General features: G+C 44.3%; 1 long non-coding RNA gene across 15 annotated transcripts in view; it reads right to left on the bottom strand.

Moving 5' to 3' along the window:
- Window positions 1-23,573, bottom strand: part of LOC121277946 — a 620,247-nt gene that overhangs the window by 476,054 nt on the left and 120,620 nt on the right. For all 15 annotated transcript variants that reach the window (XR_005943011.1, XR_005943014.1, XR_005943018.1 and 12 more), the window contains exon 2: window positions 9,114-9,142. This is a non-coding gene — a long non-coding RNA (uncharacterized LOC121277946). The remainder of the gene's footprint in view (window positions 1-9,113; window positions 9,143-23,573) is intronic.

The following is a 23,573-nucleotide window of genomic DNA, read 5'->3' as shown; positions in this document are numbered from 1 at the left end:
TGATGGAAGAACTGTAGCTTTTATTTATTCCAGATGGATGAACAAAGGATAAGTTCAAGGAGAAAAGTGTGGAACCAAGTATTCAAAAGAGCGAGACACAATGCAGTGGTCTGAAATTCTACAGGAGTTTCACGAGACAGATTTGCCCTCGTGGCTGTCCTAGTTACTGATCTGAATTTAGTTATACGGGAATGGGAAGGAGATGAGGGTGGGGGTGGTAAGGAGGGAGTGTGAAAGAGATGAGACATCAAGTCAGGTGTTTCCCACAGGGAAACTCAAACTCAAAGGGGAACATGACAGGAAACTGCATGATTAAAAACTCATTTTTTTACATATCCAAATATCCTTTTTTTAAAATCTAGAAATGTTTATTAACAATGACCTTTTCAGAGGCTATAAAAAAAGTTACTATTTCTGATGAAAGACCTTTGCAGCTTTCAAAATACGCATATATGTCCCTTTCACGTTCGCATTTGCATATTGGTTCCGAAAAGCTCCAAATTAGAGAGTTTTAAACCAACATTATTAAATGTCTATAGAAATACACAGCTTCTGTCCACATTATTCCTGAAATGAACTAATATATTTTGATCTGGTTAACATTTTACTTACATTTTTCCAAGAACCCAATTAAATTCCAGCTACACTAAGTCCTCTTTTTAAGTTGCCCCAATTTAAGTTGATTCACTATAAAGTGGTGTTTGTTTTAGGTCCCATTTCCCTGTTACAAATCCTGATTTCAGGTATAAAGTTTTTTGTCACATCATCGCGTTTTGTGCGTCATCGCCATACGTGGTGCAATCGCGTTTTGCACCATATGTCAGCTCCTTTCATGCAACATCAGGCCCTGCTGGGTCAGTGCTGTTTGTTGTCAGTGTGGTATTCAAGAGTCCAACGTTGAACTCTTGTTTTTTAAAAAAAAAAACAGGCATCCAAAGCTAGAGTTTTATTAAATTTTGGAGTTGGGGGGTGAGGCTTTAGCTGCTTCTAAAGTTGTTTTTTTTTTCCCCCAAACAAGAAGTTGGAAAATTTAAATTTGAACTTTGCTGTAGATTATACTTTTAAACATGAGTGAGAAATGCCTAGTAAATGCTAGTAGTGTGCCCGCTGCAGCAAAGAAAGCATGAAAGGCCACCAGCCTAGCAGTGAAATTGGATGTTTTAAAACATCTTGAGGCTGGAAAATGAGCAGTCGATATTGTTAGAGTGCTGGGGCTACCCACTACTGTGCAATGGCCAGGTCTTCCTCCCAAGCCAACATGCCCGACATCAAGGTTCTAAATCACTCAAAGCCAGCTCTACTGAAATGCTTTAGGGATGTCCTCAAAGCATCCCTGAAGAGGTCAAAACATCTCCCCAGGGCATACAGCTGGAGTGGAAGCAAGTCATCCCCCAACCCGAGGGACTGCCTAAGAAGAGAGAGAGAGAGAGACTGGTGAATGCTATCTAATTTGAATTTTTTTGACAGGATTTCTTTTTATATTTAGTGAAGGATTTTATTTTGCAACTTATTTCAGCTAGGAATGAACAGTACTGCAGACACATGGTACAGTATTTTAACTTGTACATTGTTTTTTCCAGGCGAGAAATATCCGATGGAACCTAACTCCAGCTTTAACATTGATTCCTACTGGAAACCATGATTTACACAAAGTTGATTCACTTAAAGTGGCGATTTTCAGGAATGCAACCACAACTTGTAGTGGGGGACTTACTGCAGTTTACCACACTTATGTCATGAATGGCATCTTTCAGAAGAAACAGCATTGTATGGTAATGGATTGGAGCAACCTGGCTGTCTGCCTGTGGCTGGCCATGGGTTGGGGGATGAGGGACAGAGTGAAGCTCTGCAAACAGCAGTACCCACTAACAACAGGTTACACGTTGTATTTTCCTCTCTCTGGTATTTGCCTTTCCTCTTCTGAAGATGGTGACCCATATTGGGGAATGGTTCCATGAACGGAATAGCCTCTGGTGCCTCACCAAAAATAAGACTTTCTCACAACCATTCCCAACCACCATCATCCTCCTGGGTTTAACTCTAGTATAGAAATACTGCTTCTGTCCCTGAGCAGATTCAATGATCGGATAAAAGATCATCAACCTGAAACATTAATTCTGTTTCTCTCTCCAGTGCTGCCTGACCTGCAGAGAGTGTTTTCCGGCTTACTCTGTTTTCATTTTAGATTGAATGTCATGTTTAATTTTATGCACAGCATAAGGAGTCACTGGGAAACCCATGACAGCTCCTGTTAAGATTTGCCAACCATGTTCTCCTTTCAGTAATGCACTTTATTTTCCGTTGTTTCACAAAGCTTATTTTGCATTGTAAACTAAATTTTTTAATATTTTTTTAAAACTGTTTATTCAAAATTAATTGTGTGATAAAGCCTAAGCAAAGGTGGGAGGGCAGGAAGGAAAAGAAAAAACATGCATTAGTGCTTTCTCCCCCATTAAAAACAACAGAGCATAAGATTAATTAATGACCTCATAGTGAAGGCACCCCTAGGTAGCAGCGAGCATAATATGATTGAATTTTACATTCAGTTTGAGGGTGAGAGGAGTGGGTCCAAGATTAGTATTTTAAACTTAAAAAAGAGCAATTACGAGGGCATGAAAGCAGAGCTAGTTAAAGTGAACTGGCAAATTAGGTCAGGGATAGAGATGCAGTGGTGGACATTTAAGGGGATATTTCAGAATACACAAAATGGATACATTCCAACAAGAAAGAAAAATTCCAAGGGGAGGACCCACCAACCATGGTTAACTAAAAAAATTAAAGATAGTAGCAAACTTAATGAAAAAACATATAATTGTGCAAAGGTGGATAGCAGGTCAGAAGATTGGACAGAATATAAAAAAACAGAAAAGAATGACCAGAAAATTGAAAAAGAAAGAAAAATTTGAGTATGAGAGAAGGCTAGCTAGAAATATAAAGACAGGTAGTAAGAAATTCTATAGTTACTTAAAAAAGAGTTAACCAAGTGAGCATTGGTCCCGTAGAAATTGAATCTGGGGAATTAATAATGGAAAATAAGGAGGTGGCAGATGAATTGAACCAGTATTTTACATTGGTCTTCACTGTAGAGGATACAAGTAACATCCCAGAAATAGATGTAAATCAGGAAATGGAAGGGAGGGAGGAACTTGGGAAAATTACAATCACCAGCGAAGTAGTACTGAGTAAATTGTTGGAGCTGCAGGTTGACAAGTGCCGGGGTCCTGATGGACTCATCTTAGGGTCTTATAAGAAGTGGCTAGTGAGGTAGTTGGTGCGTTGGTTTTAATTTTACAAAATCCCCTAGGGGAGAATTTTCTCCCTGTTGTGGGGGTTGGGCAGGAGCAGGTGCGGGCATGCGTGTGAAAGAGCGCAGAAATCTCCCTGAGGCACAGAACTGCCTCAGGGATGTCAGTTTGAGATTTTAAAATTTAAATAAAGGGAAAAAACATTTTTAAGACATGTACCCTCAAGTGACAGTGTTACATGAGCTGTGACATGTCTATGAATTTTTTGGAAAATTTTTATTAAAGTTTAAAAATCTTCATGAAACCTCATTCTGCCCGTGGATGAGGTTTCATGATAAATGCGAAGGCTGCCTGGGCTCTTTGCCTGCCCGCCAACCTTATGGTTGGACGGGCAGCTCATTTAATTACTTTAATGGCTGTTTAAATGGCCTCAATAGGCCTTTGACAAGATCTGAATGACATGTGGTGACATCATTTTACGGGCCCCGCCCCAGCTCACCGACCCAAAGATTCTGGCCCACATTTGGGGGATGTTCCATTAGATTGGAAAATAGCAAACATAACTCCTGTATTCCAAAAGGGAGGGAGACAGAAAGAAGGGAACTACAGGCCAGTTAGCTTAACATCTGTCATTGGGAAAATGTTAGAAGCTTTCATTAAAGATGTTATAGCAGGGCACTTGGAAAAATTCAGGGTAATCAGGCAGAGTCAACATGGTTTTGTGAAAGGGAAATCATGTTTAACCAATTTATTGGAGTTGTTTGAAGAAGTAACATATGCTGTGAATAAAGGGGAAACAGTGATGTACTGTATTTAGATTTTCAGAAGGCATTTGATAAGGTGCCACATCAAAGGTTATTGCAAAAAATAAAAGCTCATGGTGCAGGGGGTAACATATTGGCATGGATAGAAGATTGGCTAGCTAACAGGAAACAGAGAGTAGGCATAAATAGGTCTTTTTCTGGTTGGCAAGATGTAACGAGTGGTGTGCCACAGGGATCAGTGCTGGGGCCTCAACTTTTTACAATTTAAATAAATGACTTGGATGAAGGGACCGAAGTTATGGTTGCTAAATTTGCTGATGATACAAAGATAAGTAGGATAGTAAGATGTGAAGAGGACACAAGGAGACTATAAAGGGATATAGGTAGGATAAGTGAGTGGCCAAAGACCTGGTAAATGGAGTATAATGTGAGAAAGTGTGAAATTGTCCCTTTTAGAAGGAAAAATGAAAAAGAAGCATATTAACTAAATGGTGAGAGATTGTAGAGCTCTGAGATGCAGAAGGACCTAGGGGTCCTAGTGCATGAATCACAAAATGCTAGTATGCATGTATAGCAAGTATTTAGGGAAGCAAAGAGAATGTTATCATTTATTTTGAAGGGAATTGAATACAAAAGTATGGAGGCTATGTTCAGTTTTACAGAGCATTGGTGAAATGGTGAACATCTGGAGTACAGTGTACAGTATTGGTCTCCTTATTTAAGGAAGGATGTAAATGCATTGGAAGCCGTTCAGAGAAGGTTTACTGAACTAACACCTGGATTGGGCAGGTTGCTTTATGAGGAAAGTTTGGACAGACTGGACTTGTATTTGCTTGAGTTTAGAAGGGTAAAAAATGGCTTAATTGAAAAATATAAGATCTTGAGCGATTTGACAGGGTCGAATTGGAGAGAATATTTCCATTTGTTGGAGAATCTAATGCTAGAGATCACTGTTTCAAAATATGGGGTTGCCCATTTAGGACAGAGACAAGGAGAAATTTTTTCTCCCAGAGGGTAGTGAGACTTTGGAACTCCCTCAAAAGGTGGTGGAAGCAGAATCTTTGAATACTTTTAAGGCAAAGATAGATAGATTCCTGATAAAGAAGGGGGTGAAAGATTATCGGGGGTAGGCGAGAATGTGGAGTTGAGGTTAGGAACATAGGAACATAACATAGGAACGGAGAAGGCGTTTCAGCCCGTCAAGCCTGCACTGCCATTCAATAAGATCACGGCTGATCGAACACTTCAATGTCTTTTACTCACACCATCACCATAGTCCTTTACAATTCTTAATCAGAGATCTATCAATCTCTACCTTAAACATGCTCAATGACCGAGCTTCTGCAGCCTTCTGGGTTACAATCAAATCACCTATGATCTTATTGAACAGAGGAGTAGGCTCAAAGGGCCAAGTAGCTTACTCCTGCTCCTAATTTGTATGTTCATATGTTTCTTTGTCAGAAAGGAACTTATCATGCTTATAGGGACACAAGTGGGCGGATTTTAAACTAACTTTCCAGGCAGGAAACTCACGGGATCAGATGCAATGTTGGTTCTACATCCCACCCAATTTTACTGTACACAGAAGTCAATGAAGAGTAATATCAGCTAGGATATAAAGCAGGCCTTCCACCTGACCCAGTCAGTATTCCAAGGGGCATGTCAGGTTAAAATTGTCCCCACAATTTCTACTCTGTTCCAGGATGAGCATCCAGTATCTGATAACAGAAGCTCATGCGGGTGTATGATATAAAAAGTTGATTACTTGGCCGATAAGAACGCAAATCTTCTGATGATTAACCTGCAGTTAATATGTAGCTGAATCTGTGGCCTATGTTCTCCTTCCTAGCTCAGCAGTGGTGAAGCCAGTTTTAGCATCACTACTATAACCCGAAATCCACTGAGTCAGCACAGACCAGAGATAAAAGAGTTACTCACCACATTGGTGGTATTCACAGATATTTTCACTGGTTTCATAAGTATCTCTATCTTGTACAATTTTGGATTGTTTTCCACTAACATATTATGATTCAGATTTTGCTTTACTTCACTGTCCTCTACCACTCTTTGTCAGTTCATAGCATTCCCCCACTGAGTGTGGAGATCATGTTTTAAGACCCACTTCAGAAGCCTGAATACACAATCGAGGCTGACACTCTCAGTGCTGAATTAGTGCTGTGCAGTTGCATGTGCCATCTTTCAGGTGAGATGTTAAACCGTCAATATTTTCCCACTCAAGTGAACATAAAAGATCCCATGCTACTATTTTGAAGAATAGTAGTTGAGTGCTCCCCTCTGTCCTGCTCATTATTTATCCCTCAACCAGCATCATTGAAAAACAGATGATCCGGTCACGATCATATTGCTGTTTGCAAGACTTTGCAAATTGGCCGCCATGTCTCCTACGTTACAACTTGACTACGCTTCAACTTATTTCATTGGCTGTCAAGCTCTTTGGGATATCCCGAGGTTGTGAAAAGCACTATATAAAATGGAAATATTTCTAGAAAGCTTGTTTTCAAAACCAACAATCCCATTTGTTCTATATTAGGCTTATATCACCTATTTAAAAACAAAATTCTAAGATAAACACATTGGGCTAAAATTTACGCTGAGGGGGTGGGCGCATGCCTGATCAGCTCAAGCATAAAATGACGCACGATGAAGTCGGGCGAGCGTCCCGACGTCAATGCGTACTTGCGCGATATTTTGGTTGGCGGCCGCGCGTAGGAGTTGGCAGCGCGCCCACCAACAATTAACAGGCCTATTACGGCCATTAAAGTAATAATTGGCTGAAATTCTTTGCTGTCCATCCAACCTTACATCAGTAAGCAGGCGAAAGTGCCAAGCAGCCTTTGGATTTTTTTAGGAAAGCGCATCCACGGGCGGGATGAGGTTTCCAAAAGCAATTAAAAATTAAATAAAAATTTTTTAAGTTTCATCCATAACATGTCCCTGCTCATGTGACATGAGGGGGCATATTTTTAACATTGCTAACATTTTTATTTTTTTGTTTATAAATCTTCAGCTCCCTGAGGCAGCTCTGTGCCTCAGGGAGCTTTCATTGCACGCACTCGTACACCTGCACTGGCTTCTGCCCTCGCTCTCCTCCTGCCCCCACCACAGCAGCGCTGCAGCGCGTGTTTCACGCTGGCCGGCTGTTAATTGCCCAGCCAGCATGAAATCGATGTTGGGGCCCGATCGCAGGCTGCAATTGGCTTTGCGACCACTCCTGCGCCCACCCGCCACGCCCGCCTGACAAGGTAAAAACCCTGGCCATTTATACAAAACAAATTTTTAAAAACTTGCACTAAGTGTCTCATCAGGTTAAACCCTAGAGGGGGCTATGACTCTTGGATTGTAATATTTGCTAAATTTTGGGACCTGCCAGAAGCACTGTGCTTCCATTTCACTCAGGCTTATCATGAACATAAGAGTCCTGAAGAGAATGTGCAGAAATTTCTATTTACTCCACCAGTCTTTGTAGCCATAACCTACACACAACAGTACATTTGATGTCAGAGGACCTCAAAAGAGCTAGGGCAGGAGCAGAGCAAAATTGGATTGTATGTAAAGATAATCTCCCGACGTGTTGGTCGTACATGTAAGTGGGCTGTACACAAACACTCTGTATGTGATCAAAACAGAACCACCATCTTTCTTTCACGCTAATCGTTGTGTCATTCACATGAGGTGTTTTAACAACCTAGAGCTTTGTTTGCACATCTTCTCTCAAAATCAGAATTCCTGCACACTTCACCACCTTAGTATGAACAAACATAATATGAGTGTCATCTCAAGAAGAAACACTTTTTTTGCAAATTCCAATGCACTATGAATAGACGTTGTACATGAGTTTGGCCCTGACAAAAACAGGCAGAAATAATCTGGAAATTATTTCCTATACCTCGAGCATGAAAACATGAAAAGAATCCAAAGAATTCTAGGTAAGAATATAAAAAGCTAAAATTGAGAAAAGGCCAGCGAACCTTTACCCTCAAACTCACCCAATCGATCACCCAACAGCAATTGGTTTCAACTGATTATTTAAAAATTTAGTCCAATTTCAGTGATTAACATTTTTCCAATTTATCTGTTTATTTATCCAACATAACACTGCCCAGTCACATTTGTGCAATATTTGAGAACAGCCCAAATTATTGGGGTTCCAAACTTCATGTTTAGTCTTCATGAAATCTTCACCTCGATAATATTCCAACCAGTTTCTCACAGGGACAGGTTAAAAACAAATCTGTCCTTGTACCTATGCTGTTGTGCACAGCGAGGATCGGTGGCCAACTGGTTGTTTCTCTCTCTGCTGTATTTCCAACCCTTAAGTGGAAACGGCAACTTGGCTCATTTGGTAACACTCTCACATCTGAGTCAGGCGGTAGTGGATTTAAGCTGCACTCTAAGACTTGGGTTGACACTCCTGCGAAGAAGAGGCTACACTGTCATAAAAGCCAGCTTTCAGGTGACTTGGCCTGTTCAAACAGATGTTACACATCCCATACCATTAGCTGAGGAAGTGTTCTCCTGCCCAACATTCTTCCCTCAACCAATATCACCAAGGATGCCTTTTTCATTGCTGTCCGTGCGATCTCTCTGTCTACAAAAAAATCCATCCACGTCTGCCTTTAAAAATCATTCATAATATCGGAAGCTCTTTGGAATACCTTAAAGAGCTATAAGAAATACAATCAGTGAGTTGGCTGCTGTGATTGTTCAGTTTATGGCCACAGAATACTGATGGAGTCTTCAACCAATGTAAATATAATCCACTCGAGAACCATGAGGGAAGTTGGTAAATTTTCTTGGGGGTTTCTCCCTGTCCACCGGCAGGACCTGGGCCGAAACCTCCATTTACATGGGTAAACTGGGCTCACCCCCTCACACCCCATATCTTATCCATATGAAAAGCTTACAAAATTTTACAATTTCTTAAAAGAAACCTGACAACAGGAGAACATTCCTTGATCCCATTAAATTGGTTTCTACTTTTCTTTCAGTGTTTGTTACCCAATCATTGCACAGTTTAAAAGCTTTGAATGAATATTACTCGGCAAATGGTTAAACATCATCACTGGTGTTGCACTTTACGTACCTTAAGAACTGTGCAGCTCACTGTTCATCCTGCAAAAGAAACATGTAAAAATAGAAATGAGAAACCATATCTCAGGTTTTTGGGTAAAACAAGGCACCATTAAGTGCTATTCTTTGTCTTGTTTCATTTAGAGTACTTTATATCTTTTAAAGGTGACTTGAATCTAACAGTTCTTTGTAATATTAAAGTTTTACAATTCTCAGCAAGTAATGGGATTGTATTATTCATTATCACATCGTGCACAAATTGGCTGCTGTATTTCCTACATTATAACTCACTACATTTCAAAGGCACTTTGGGAAGTCCTGAGCTTGTGAACGATGCAAGTTTTACAACAAAAAAGTCCAGTTGAACTTTTCAAAATCTTAAATATGAAATATTAAACAGAGCCTCAATAAATCACCCTGTTCAACTGGTATCTAATTAGAAGATTAGTGCTTTAATTGATTAGAATAAGTGAGCCAGGGTTATTCATCTCCTCAGATTAATTTGAATAGTTTTTTTTAAAAATGGCGAATAGAATACACTTCAAATTCTTCTTTATTTTTGTCCCAGAAATCAGAAGTTGGTTTTGTAATAGCATTTTATTGTATTTGTTGTTAATAACTACTCAGTTCAACATTATTAATAAACCTTACCCTATACAAAAGTAACTTCTCAGCTCTTCCGTCCACTTCCAAATGCCAAGCTGCTAGCCAGGCTAGGTTGCAAATCTAAGTTTTGCACTTGGAATTTCGACTGTATGACAATTACCAGCTACAGCACAATAGCCACTTAAAGCGACAGACAGTTCGAAGACCCAATTTATTCTGTCAGCTGCAAGTTGCTCTCCTGTCAATGAAAGTAGTGCTACAACCTAGTTTCTCACTGTGTTTTCTCAAAAGAGTTGCAAACATGAATCATCAGTAGCCAGTTAATGAACATCAACGAAAAGCCTAACCAAGAAGTCAACAATCTGCCCAGTCAATGGGAAAAACTGCAACTGGTGAACAGGTGTGAGGCTACCTTCTTAAGGAGGCAGATATTTTATATATATATAAATATGTTGGCTCAGTGGGATGCTCTCTTGCTTCTAGATCCAAGTTGCAGGAAGAAGTCCCACTCCACAGACTTGAGCACAAAATCTAGGCTGGCACTTTGGTTCAGTACTGAGGGAGTGCTGCACTGCCAGAGATAACGGCTTTTGGATGGGACGTCGAACCAAGTCCTCATTGGTTCTTTCCAGTGGATGTAAAAGATCCTATGGCTGTATTCAAAAATTAGCAGGGGAGTCCTCTCCAATGATCTATCCAATATTTATCCCTCAATCAGCATCACTAAAACAGATTATCTGGTCATTATCCCATCTCTATTTACGGGAACCTGCTTAATGCAAGTTGGCTGTTGCATTTCTTACATAACAACAATGAGTGTACTTCTAAAGTACTTAATTAGCTGTGAGCACTCTGAGACATTCTGAGGTTGTGAAATGCACTAAATAAATACAAGTCTTTCGTATCTTCATTTTGCTGTGATTTCCCCAAGTGACAAACTTCTTAAATTTGGCCATGTCTGTAGTTAAAAAAATAAGGCCCTGCTAGAGGCCAAGCACTTATTAGATCTGATGTATGGGAAGAATGAGTAAACTGGATTAGTGATCTTGTTATTCTGGGCAGCGCTCCTGCTGCACAAAAGCCACCCCATACACCTCATTTGGCCTTCTCTCCATTCCCGGAAGTACAGCAGAGCAAAGAAGGCCACCGGTTGTAGACACAAACATAGTACTCAACAATGTACAGACTTCTCTAAATACAATTGAATTATTTATTTTTGACGCCAATTTTCTCCTCTCTTTATGAGGGCATAATTTCTGCTGGAGTTAATTTCCACAGTAATCAGTTTCCTTCTGTTACTCTAAACAAGTCGTCATTATTCACTCACGAGCCACAGCGAGCATCAGAAGGCAATTCAAATACAGGTTGAATCACAGGCAAAGGTCTAACCTCTACTCATCACTCATCCAACATTCATTCCCTTTCTCTTACACACACACAGGCAGGTGTTGCTAAGCAGTAATGAAGCCTAAAAACCCTGGCTGGTTTTGTCCTCTCTAACTCAGGGATGCCAAATATAGTGCCCAACCACTACACCAACTAAGATCATAGAATCAAGGATTGCAGGGGGAGGTCATTTGGACCATCTTTCCTCTATCGGCTTTTTGAAAACGCTGATCCAGGAGATCAGCTAACTCAGCAGTCTGTCCCCCGTAGTCTAACGTGGCTCGGATTGTCACTGGATGAGCTCGACAAAATAAACAAGAGCGGCATGATGTGAATTCTTTTCCCAATATCCTGGGGTAAAGTGTCATATAGCTGTCAGTGGGAGAGCTCCTACTGCATTAGAGTTGGTATCCAGCTTATTTTTAAGTTTAAAATTTGGAACAAAATCAAAGTCAAGAGGAACCGATTATCTGGAGAGCCTTATTAAATGGACGAGCATGGGGCTGCAGCTGATATTGCATCTCACTTTTAAACCAACTTGTTAAAAGGTTTCCAAGGACAACAGTAACTATGATTACCAGTACACCACAGAACTTAAACTCACTTTGGAGTTTAAGCAGGCTTTGCCAACTCAGCCATTCTGCTAAGACCTGGGAGTTACTGGAAGTGGAAAGCTGAAGGGAAGCGGGGGCAGTTGGGGTGGGAGGCGTGGGGGTTACCACGGAGTAACTCAAACTACGACTCAGAGCAGACTCTGGAAATTATTTAGTGCTCTCTCTCACAATCACACATCATTGCTGCCAGGTGTCAGTAAAAACCATGGGTGACATATGCAATCTGTACAATGTAAATACTGATGCGCTATATCCTATGCAAGTCATTTTTTTTTGTCCTTTATCATCAGAACATTTAGGTTGTTTCTGAAACACCTCTTTATTTTCGCTACCATTATGAAACAAAACAATGTGTATGCATACAAAAAGTTGCAGGGATTTCTCAAATCCTAAATATATTCTAAAATATAAACAAAAAATGTTGGAAAAACTCAGCAGGTCTGGCAGCATCTGTGGAGAGAGAAACAGGGTAAATGTTTCAAGCTGGTATGACTCTGAAGAAAAGTCATATGGACTTGAAACGTTAATTCTGTTTCTCCCTCCACAGATGCTGCCAGACTTGCAGCGTTTTTCCAGCATTTTTTGTTTTTATTTCAGAATTCCAGCATCCGCAATATTTTGCTTTCATCCAAATATATTCTGCACTGATTATATGATAGGAGCCCATTCGTAATTTCAGGTGCTTCTCCAAATGATTATTTATAGGTGAGCTTTGACAGAACAACTCGGGGGAGTAGCATGAGGTATTCGTGTGATTTAAAACCAGTGAGATGGTCCAATTTTAAACACATTGCAGTAGTAGGGGATCTTGAAGACTGACTAGAGTATTCGAGAAAGCAGTACCAGGCTAGAAGCAAAAATATTATATCATGCCTTTCTTTGTGTCAGAATCATGAAGAGACCTAGAATAGGCAGTCTAGCCTACAATATAAAAGGCTCAACTGCCCATTTCAATGCTGGAGAAAGAAAAAAAAAGCATGCAAATAAAGTAGGTGAAGAGGAGGGGCGGTTGTATAAACCTCTATTAGGTAGGTCAAGCTATTGTATATTCCTGCATAGAGAACATCTGTGAACCAAATCAGTAAATTAATTCAGAATGGAAACGGTTGCTGTTTGACTGCACTAATGTGCCTTATAATTACGTTTCTATTTCTTCATGTGGGATTGCTGCTATTACATTTTTCTCACTATTAACAATTTCCAAAGGGAATTGACGCAGCATTCTCGTAATCTGTCACTGCAGAAACAACAAAAGACCCCCACCATTAACCAATATCACCATTGACCCATTTGCTGCCAGGGATCTCTCAACCAAGACTAACTCCAGGATTACGTTCAATAGTAGCCTGCATCACTTCACAGCATCAAAATACAATGAAAGAGCCTTTTGTTTTCACATCTTCATACAAATTAACTGCTAGCAGCTCTGGTTCAGCCAAAAACCTCATTTTTCTTCCTAATCTACCTTATAGCCATGACTACATGTTGTTTCAAAATTAACTACAAAAAAACTCAAATGTAACATAATTAATCTGCAATATATGTCCATTCAGACAGCTCATATTGAAAATGAAATAGCTCTGTAAATTTATATTAAAATCATCCTCAATCCATCTCTTTTAGGCCTTGCACCTTGCAATCTTTGTAACCTCCTCGAACCGCAGAACCCTCCAAGATTTCTGTGCTCCTCCAATTTTGGCTTCATGCAAATTCCTGATTTTCATTGTTCTGCCAGTGGCTTAGACCCTAAGCTCTGGAATTCCATCCCTAAATTTCTCTTCTGATCCACCTTTCTCTCCTCCTTCAAGATGCTCCTTAAAACCTATCACCTTGACCAAGCTTCCGGTCACTTGTCCTAAGATTCCCCCTTATGTGGATCAGTGTCAAATTTTGTTTAGTAACACGCCTGTCACGTGCCTTGGGATGTCTTATTACATTCAAGGTACTATATAAATGCCACTTTCAGGTGCCAAACCCCACCCTTTGACTTTCACAGCATTCTTCTGCATAGCACTCCTCAGGACAACAGGCCTTGCAGCTACACTCATTCCTCTCTCTCCAATCACCTCCTCATGTCCCCATCAAAACAGCCAGCATTCACACTCACCCTCATCCTAATGCTCTCTCACACCTATGCCTCAAATCATCCTCCACAAATGTTGGCCCTTCCTTCCTCTCCACTCATATCTCTCAGACATGTTGGGAGAGCTGATCCTCCACCTGCAGACTATATGTTGGGGGTGCCACCTCCTTCCAGCTGGATCCAAGTGCCCATCAGCTATGCAGCTGCATAAGCTGCTCCCATATAGGGGTGAAGAATAGCAGCAGGCAAGTGCAGCTGAAGGCAAGTGAAGTGCTAGAAAAGTGGTGTGCCTGCCAAGAAGTTGGCAATCGCCTATCAAGCAGTGAGCACATTCGCTGATAGAAGAACAGCAATCTCTAAATGGCCACATCTGGAGCTCCTCAGTGTAACTGATCAAAGCCTTCCCAGCTTGTCAGTTTCACTGAAGAAGCACTTTCTGCTGTTTACTCGCCTCGATGACCCTGGCAAGTTACTGACAGGTTGGGAAACAGGTGCCTTAGCTGTTAAATCTAGAATTGTAGGTTAAAATAGTTCCAAATTGCCTTTTTAAGTACCTTAATTTCTTACATCACAGATCCAAGGGGGATTCCCTCACCTTCGACCCCGCCTTTTTGAAACCCAGAAGTTGGGCGGTGGGGTGGATGATGTTGGGATCCTGATCGGGCAAAGAGATTTGACACCCCACCTGCCCTCCCTTTCCTGTAAAAGTTTTTCCTGTGGTGTTAAATTACTTGCTACATGGTACATGCTATAACCATAGATATAATTATGTAACCTTAGTCTATAAAATAAAGTTCAGTTCTTGGAATGAGATACAAGATACATTTGTCTCAACAACAAAAAAAATCCACCTGGCCTCCTTTCATGGTTCAACTCATTAAGACAGTAAATAATTGAGTCACTGGGAGCACAAAGGCTCTAGGTTTGATCTCCAGCCTGTGTAGAATTACTTTGAAGGCTCCCACATGAAGAATGGCCAAAGGGCAAAGGCCAAACTGCAAATAATCACTGTTTTACAGGAGTCGTGAAGGGAGAGAGGGGAAAAAATGATAGAAAAGGAGGATAAGTACCTCACTATTTAGGAAATACCCTGAAATGATTGATGAATAATAAATTATATTCTATGTTTTTGAAGTGTTGAATTAATGTGGGCAACTGTGAGGTCATCCATTTCAAATCCAACACAACAATTTGGATACTTTTTTAAATGGCAATAGACTAGAAACTGTAGAGGGGCAAAGAGGTCTGTGTGTTCAGGTGCACAAATCACAAAGCTAGTGGAGAGGTAGAAAAGGGCTTTTGGAATGTCAGCCTTTATCTGAAAGGGACTGGAATACAAAAAGTAAGGAAGTTGTACTTCAGTGGTAAAAAGCCCTGGTCAGACCTCATCAGTATTTGAAGGCTTAACACAACCACTTTGGAAACTTCTCATTTCAGTGAAGAATGTCAAATGTTATGTGAAACAATGCATTTCTCATTATTTCAATTTGACCCATTAACTTCTTTACCACAAACAAAATCTGTTTCTTCCCAATTGTACTCAAAAGTTTGCTTATCTTAAACTGTTGCACTAATATTTTTCTCTTTATTCTTCAATTCAGTTTTGGTATATCATCATAGGAAGGTATATTGGTCTTATAAGGGCTTTTTAAAAATCATTTATGGGATGTGAGCTAGGCCAGCATTTATTACCCATTCCAAATTGCCCTTGTTCAGACAGCATTAAGAGTCAACCACATTGCTGAGAGTCTGGCCAGACCAGGTAAGGACAGCAGATTTCCTTCCCTAAAGTGCATTATTGAACCAGATGGGTTTCTACAACACTTAACAATGGTTTTATGGTCATTAAACTTTTAATTCCAGATTTTTATTGAATTTAAATTCCACCATTTGCTGTGGTGGGGTTTGAACTCAAGGCCCCAGAGAATTACTCTGGATCTCAGGATTACTAAACTAGCAACAATACCACTATACCATCATCTCACTTTAGGTGCAGCACAGATTATGAATACGAACACACGAATTAACAGTAGGCCACTCAACCCTTCAACCCACTCCACCATTCAATAAGGTCATGGCTGATCTGTTTGTAATCTCAACTCCACATTCTCACCTACCCCCACTAACCTTTCAGCCTCTTGCTTATCAAAAATCTATCTAGCCCTGCCTTAAAAATATTCAAGGCCTCTGCTTCCACCACCTGTTGAGAAAGAGTGTTCCAAACACTCACAATCCCCTGAGAGAAAATATTTTTCCTCATCTCTGTCTTAAATGGTCAACCCCTTATTTTTAAACAGTGACCCTACTTCTAGATTCTTCCACAAGAGGAAACAACCTCTCGACATTCATTCTGTCAAGACCCCTCAGGATCTTATACGTTTTGCCTCTTACTCTTCTGAACTCCAGTGGTTACAACCCCAGCCTGTCTAACCTACTCCAGCAGATACAAGCCTAGCCTGCCCAACCTACTCCAGCAGATACAAGCCTAACCTGTCCAACCTACTCCAGCGGATACAAGCCTAGCCTGTCTAACCTACTCCAGCAGATACAAGCCTAGCCTGTCCAACATACTCCAGCGGCTACAAGCCTAGCCTGTCTAACCTACTCCAGCAGATACAAGCCTAGTCTGTCCAACCTACTCCAGCGGATACAAGCCTAGCCTGTCTAACCTACTCCAGCAGATACAAGCCTAGCCTGTCTAACCTACTCCAGCAGATACAAGCCTAGCCTGTCTAACCTACTCCAGCAGATACAAGCCTAGCCTGTCCAACCTACTCCAGCGGATACAAGCCTAGCCTGTCCAACCTACTCCAGCGGATACAAGCCTAGCCTGTCTAACCTACTCCAGCGGATACAAGTCTAGCCTGTCCAACCTACTCCAGCGGATACAAGCCTAGCCTGTCTAACCTACTCCAGCAGATACAAGCCTAGTCTGTCCAACCTACTCCAGCGGATACAAGCCTAGTCTGTCCAACCTACTCCAGCGGATACAAGCCTAGTCTGTCGAACCTACTCCAGCGGATACAAGCCTAGCCTGTCCAACCTACTCCAGCGGATACAAGCCTAGTCTGTCCAACCTACTCCAGCGGATACAAGCCTAGCCTGTCCAACCTACTCCAGCAGATACAAGCCTAGCCTGTCTAACCTACTCCAGCAGATACAAGCCTAGCCTGTCCAACCTACTCCAGCGGATACAAACATAGCCTGTCCAACCTACTCCAGCGGATACAAGCCTAGCCTGTCCAACCTACTCCAGCAGATACAAGCCTAGCCTGTCCAACCTACTCCAGCGGATACAAGCTTAGCCTTTCCAACCTACTCCAGCGGATACAAGCTTAGTCTTTCCAACCTACTCCAGCGGATACAAGCCTAGCCTGTCCAACCTACTCCAGCAGTTACAAGCCTAGACTGTCCAACCTACTTCAACGGATACAAGCCTAGCCTGTCCAACCTACTCCAGTGGATACAAGCCTAGCCTGTCCAACCTACTCCAGCGGATACAAGCCTAGCCTGTCCAACCTACTCCAACAGTTACAAGCCTAGACTGTCCAACCTACTCCAGCGGATACAAGCCTAGCCTGTCCAACCTACTCCAGCAGATACAAGCCTAGCCTGTCCAACCTACTCCAGCGGTTACAACCCTAGTCTTTCCAACCTACTCCAGCGGATACAAGCCTAGCCTGTCCAACCTACTCCAGCGGTTACAACCCTAGTCTTTCCAACCTACTCCAGCAGATACAAGCCTAGCCTGTCCAACCTACTCCAGCGGATACAACCCTAGTCTTTCCAACCTACTCCAGCGGATACAAGCCTAGCCTGTCCAACCTACTCCAGCAGTTACAAGCCTAGCCTGTCTAACCTACTCCAGCGGATACAAGCCTAGCCTGTCCAACCTACTCCAGAGGATACAAGCCTAGCCTGTCCAAACTACTCCAGCGGATACAAGCCTAGCCTGTCCAACCTACTCCAGCGGATACAAGCCTAGCCTGTCCAACCTACTCCAGCGGATACAAGCTTAGCCTTTCCAACCTACTCAAGCGGATACAAGCTTAGTCTTTCCAACCTACTCCAGCGGATACAAGCCTAGCCTGTCCAACCTACTCCAGCAGATACAAGCCTAGTCTGTCCAACCTACTCCAGCGGATACAAGCCTAGCCTGTCCAACCTACTCCAGCGGATACAAGCCTAGCCTGTCCAACCCACTCCAGCGGCTACAAACCTAGCCTGTCCAACCTACTCCAGCAGATACAAGCCTAGCCTGTCCAACCTACTCCAGCGGATACAAGCCTAGACTGTCCAACCTACTCCAGTGGATACAAGCCTAGCCTGTCCAACCTACTCCAGCGGATACAAGCCTAGCCTGTCCAACCTAATCCAGCGGATACAAGTCTAGCCTGTCCAACCTACTCCAGCGGATACAAGCCTAGCCTGTCCAACCTACTCCAGCGGATACAAGCCTAGCCTGTCCAACCTACTCCAGCGGATACAAACCTAGCCTGTCCAACCTAATCCAGCGGATACAAGCCTAGACTGTCCAACCTACTCCAGCCGATACAAGCCTAGCCTGTCCAACCTACTCCAGCGGATACAAGCCTAGCCTGTCCAACCTACTCCAGCGGATACAACCCTAGACTGTCCAACCTACTCCAGCGGATACAAACCTAGCCTGTCCAACTACTCCAGCAGATACAAGCCTAGCCTGTCCAACCTACTCCAGCGGATACAACCCTAAACTGTCCAACCTACTCCAGCGGATACAACCCTAGACTGTCCAACCTACTCCAGCGGATAAAAGCCTAGACTGTCCAACCTACTCCAGCGGCTACAAGCCTAGCCTGTCCAACCTACTCCAGCAGATACAACCCTAGCCAATCCAACCTACTCCAGCAGATACAACCCTAGCCAATCCAACCTACTCCAGCAGATACATGCCTAGCCTGTCCAACCTACTCCAGCGGAGACAAGCCTAGCCTGTCCAACCTACTCCAGCGGATACAAGCCTAGCCTGTCCAACCTACTCCAGCGGATACAAGCCTAGCCTCTCCAACCTACTCCAGCAGATACAAGCCTAGCCTGTCCAACCTACTCCAGCGGATACAAGCCTAGCCTGTCCAACCTACTCCAGCGGATATGAGCCTAATCTGTCCAACCTACTCCAGCGGATACAAGCCTAGTCTGTCCAACCTACTCCAGCGGATACAAGCCTAGCCTGTCCAACATACTCCAGCGGATACAAGCCTAGCCTGTCCAACCTACTCCAGCAGATACAAGCCTAGCCTGTCCAACCTACTCCAGCGGATACGAGCCTAATCTGTCCAACCTACTCCAGCGGATACAAGCCTAGTCTGTCCAACCTACTCCAGCGGATACAAGCCTAGACTGTCCAAACTACTCCAGTGGATACAAGCCTAGCCTCTCCAACCTACTCAAGCGGATACAAGCCTAGCCTGTCCAACATACTCCAGCGGATACAACCCTAGACTGTCCAACCTACTCCAGCGGATACAAGCCTAGACTGTCCAACCTACTCCAGCGGATACAAGCCTAGTCTGTCCAACCTACTCCAGCGGATACAACCTTAGCCTGTGCAACCTACTCCAGCAGTTACAAGCCTAGTCTGTCCAACCTACTCCAGCAGATACAAGCCTAGTCTGTCCAACCTACTCCAGCAGTTACAAGCCTAGTCTGTCCCACCTACTCCAGCGGATACAAGCCTAGTCTATCCAACCTACTCCAGCGGATACAACCTTAGACTGTGCAACCTACTCCAGCGGATACAAGCCTAGTCTGTCCAACCTACTCCAGCGGATACAACCTTAGCCTGTGCAACCTACTCCAGCAGATACAAGCCTAGTCTGTCCAACCTACTCCAGCGGATACAAGCCTAGCCTGTCCAACCTACTCCAGCGGATACGAGCCTAGTCTGTCCAACCTACTCCAGCGGTTACAAGCCTAGTCTGTCCAACCTACTCCAGCGGATATAAGCCTAGCCTGTCCAACCTACTCCAGCGGATACGAGCCTAGTCTGTCCAACCTACTCCAGCGGATACAAGCCTAGCCTGTCTAACCTACTCCAGCGGATACAAGCCTAGCCTGTCTAACCTACTCCAGCGGATACAAGCCTAGTCTGTCCAACCTACTCCAGCAGATACAAGCCTAACCTGTCCAACCTACTCCAGCGGATGCAACTCTAGACTGTCCAACCTATTCCAGCGGATACAAGCCTAGACTGTCCAACCTACTCCAGCGGATACAAGCCTAGGCTGTCCAACCTACTCCAGCGGATACAAGCCTAGCCTGTCCAACCTATTCAAGCGGATACAACCCTAGGCTTTCCAGCCTACTCCAGCGGATACAAGCCTAGCCTGACCAACCTACTCCAGCGGATACAAGTCTAGCCTGTCCAACCTACTCCAGCGGATATAAGTCTAGCCTGTCCAACCTACTCCAGCGGATACAAGTCTAGCCTGTCCAACCTACTCCAGCGGATACAAGCCTAGCCTGTCCAACCTACTCCAGCAGATACAAGCCTAGCCTGTCCAACCTACTCCAGCGGATACAAGCCTAGTCTGTCCAACCTACTCCAGCAGATACAAGCCTAGCCTGTCCAACCTACTCCAGCAGATACAAGCCTAGTCTGTCCAACCTACTCCAGCAGATACAAGCCTAGTCTGTCCCACCTACTCCAGCAGATACAAGCCTAGCCTGTCCAACCTACTCCAGCGGATACAAGCCTAGTCTGTCCCACCTACTCCAGCGGTTACAAACCTAGTCTGTCCAACCTACTCCAGCAGATACAAGCCTAGTCTGTCCCACCTACTCCAGCAGATACAAGCCTAGCCTGTCCAACCTACTCCAACCGATACAAGCCTAGTCTGTCCCACCTACTCCAGCGGTTACAAACCTAGTCTGTCCCACCTACTCCAGCAGATACAAGCCTAGCCTGTCCAACCTACTCCAGCGGATACGAGCCTAACCTGTCCAACCTACTCCAGCAGATACAAGCCTAGCCTGTCTAACCTACTCCAGCGGATACGAGCCTAATTTGTCCAACCTACTCCAGCGGATACAAGCCTAGTCTATCCAACCTACTCCAGCGGATACAAGCCTAGCCTGTCCAACCTACTCCAGCGGATACAACCCCAGTCTGTCCAACCTACTCCAGTGGATACAAGCTTACCCTGTCCAACCTACTCCAGCGGATACAAGCCTAGTCTGTCCAACCTACTCCAGCGGATACAAGCCTAGCCTGTCCAACCTACTCCAGCAGATACAAGCCTAGGCTTTCCAACCCACTCCAGCGGATACAAGCCTAGTCTGTCCAACCTACTCCAGCGGTTACAAGCCTAGACTGTCCAACCTACTCCAGCGGATACAAGCCTAGACTGTCCAACCTACTCCAGCGGATACAAGCCTAGACTGTCCAACCTACTCCAGTGGATACAAGCCTAGCCTCTCCAACCTAATCAAGCGGATACAAGCCTAGACTGTCCAACCTACACCAGTGGATACAAGCCTAGCCTCTCCAGCCTAATCAAGCGGATACAAGCCTAGCCTGTCCAACATACTCCAGCGGATACAAGCCTAGCCTGTCTAACCTACTCCAGCGGTTACGAGCCTAATCTGTCCAACCTACTCCAGCGGATACAAGCCTAGTCTGTCCAACCTACTCCAGCGGACACAAGCCTAGCCTGTCCAACCTACTCCAGCGGATACAACCCCAGCCTGTCCAACCTACTCCAGTGGATACAAGCCTACCCTGTCCAACCTACTCCAGCGGATACAAGCCTAGTCTGTCCAACCTACTCCAGCGGATACAAGCCTAGCCTGTCCAACCTACTCCAGCAGATACAAGCCTAGCCTGTCTAACCTACTCCAGCGGATACAAGCCTAGCCTGTCTAACCTACTCCAGCAGATACAAGCCTAGCCTGTCCAACCTACTCCAGCGGAAACAAGCCTAACCTGTCCAACCTACTCCAGCGGATACAACCCTAGACTGTCCAACCTACTCCAGCGGATACAAGCCTAGACTGTCCAACCTACTCCAGCGGATAGAAGCCTAGTCTGTCCAACCTACTCCAGCGGATACAACCTTAGCCTGTGCAACCTACTCCAGCAGTTACAAGCCTAGTCTGTCCAACCTACTCCAGTGGATACAACCCTAGTCTGACCAACCTACTCCAGCGGATACAACCTTAGCCTGTGCAACCTACTCCAGCGGATACAAGCCTAGCCTGTCCAACCTACTCCAGCGGTTACAACCCTAGTCTTTCCAACCTACTCCAGCGGATACAAGCCTAGCCTGTCCAACCTACTCCAGCGGATACAACCCTAGTCTTTCCAACCTACTCCAGCGGATACAAGCCTAGCCTGTCCAACCTACTCCAGCAGTTACAAGCCTAGCCTGTCTAACCTACTCCAGCGGATACAAGCCTAGCCTGTCCAACCTACTCCAGCGGATACAAGCCTAGTCTGTCCAAACTACTCCAGCGGATACAAGCCTGGCCTGTCCAACCTACTCCAGCGGATACAAGCCTAGCCTGTCCAACCTACTCCAGCGGATACAAGCTTAGCCTTTCCAACCTACTCCAGCGGATACAAGCTTAGTCTTTCCAACCTACTCCAGCGGATACAAGCCTAGCCTGTCCAATCTACTCCAGCAGATACAAGCCTAGTCTGTCCAACCTACTCCAGCGGATACAAGCCTAGCCTGTCCAACCTACTCCAGCGGATACAAGCCCAGCCTGTCCAACCCACTCCAGCGGATACAAACCTAGCCTGTCCAACCTACTCCAGCAGATACAAGCCTAGCCTGTCCAACCTACTCCAGCGGATACAAGCCTAGACTGTCCAACCTACTCCAGCGGATACAAGCCTAGCCTGTCCAACCTACTCCAGCGGATACAAGCCTAGCCTGTCCAACCTAATCCAGCGGATACAAGTCTAGCCTGTCCAACCTACTCCAGCGGATACAAGCCTAGCATGTCCAACCTACTCCAGCGGATACAAGCCTAGCCTGTCCAACCTACTCCAGCGGATACAAACCTAGCCTGTCCAACCTAATCCAGCGGATACAAGCCTAGACTGTCCAACCTACTCCAGCCGATACAAGCCTAGCCTGTCCAACCTACTCCAGCGGATACAAGCCTAGCCTGTCCAACCTACTCCAGCGGATACAACCCTAGACTGTCCAACCTACTCCAGCGGATACAAACCTAGCCTGTCCAACTACTCCAGCAGATACAAGCCTAGCCTGTCCAACCTACTCCAGCGGATACAACCCTAGCCTGTCCAACCTACTCCAGCGGATACAACCCTAGACTGTCCAACCTACTCCAGCAGATACAACCCTAGCCAATCCAACCTACTCCAGCAGATACAACCCTAGCCAATCCAACCTACTCCAGCAGATACAAGCCTAGCCTGTCCAACCTACTCCAGCGGATACAACCCTAGCCTCTCCAACCTAATCAAGCGGATACAAGCCTAGCCTGTCCAACATACTCCAGCGGATACAAGCCTAGCCTGTCTAACCTACTCCAGCGGATACGAGCCTAATCTGTCCAACCTACTCCAGCGGATACAAGCCTAGCCTGTCCAACCTACTCCAGCGGATACAACCCCAGCCTGTCCAACCTACTCCAGTGGATACAAGCCTACCCTGTCCAACCTACTCCAGCGGATACAAGCCTAGTCTGTCCAACCTACTCCAGCGGATACAAGCCTAGCCTGTCCAACCTACTCCAGCAGATACAAGCCCAGCCTGTCTAACCTACTCCAGCG

The sequence above is a fragment of the Carcharodon carcharias genome, chromosome 5 (genome assembly GCF_017639515.1).
Source record: "Carcharodon carcharias isolate sCarCar2 chromosome 5, sCarCar2.pri, whole genome shotgun sequence".
NCBI classification, from domain to species: Eukaryota; Metazoa; Chordata; class Chondrichthyes; order Lamniformes; family Lamnidae; genus Carcharodon; species Carcharodon carcharias.
Note: the sequence above shows the minus strand (reverse complement) of the source record. Positions and strands in the feature narration are given on the sequence as shown.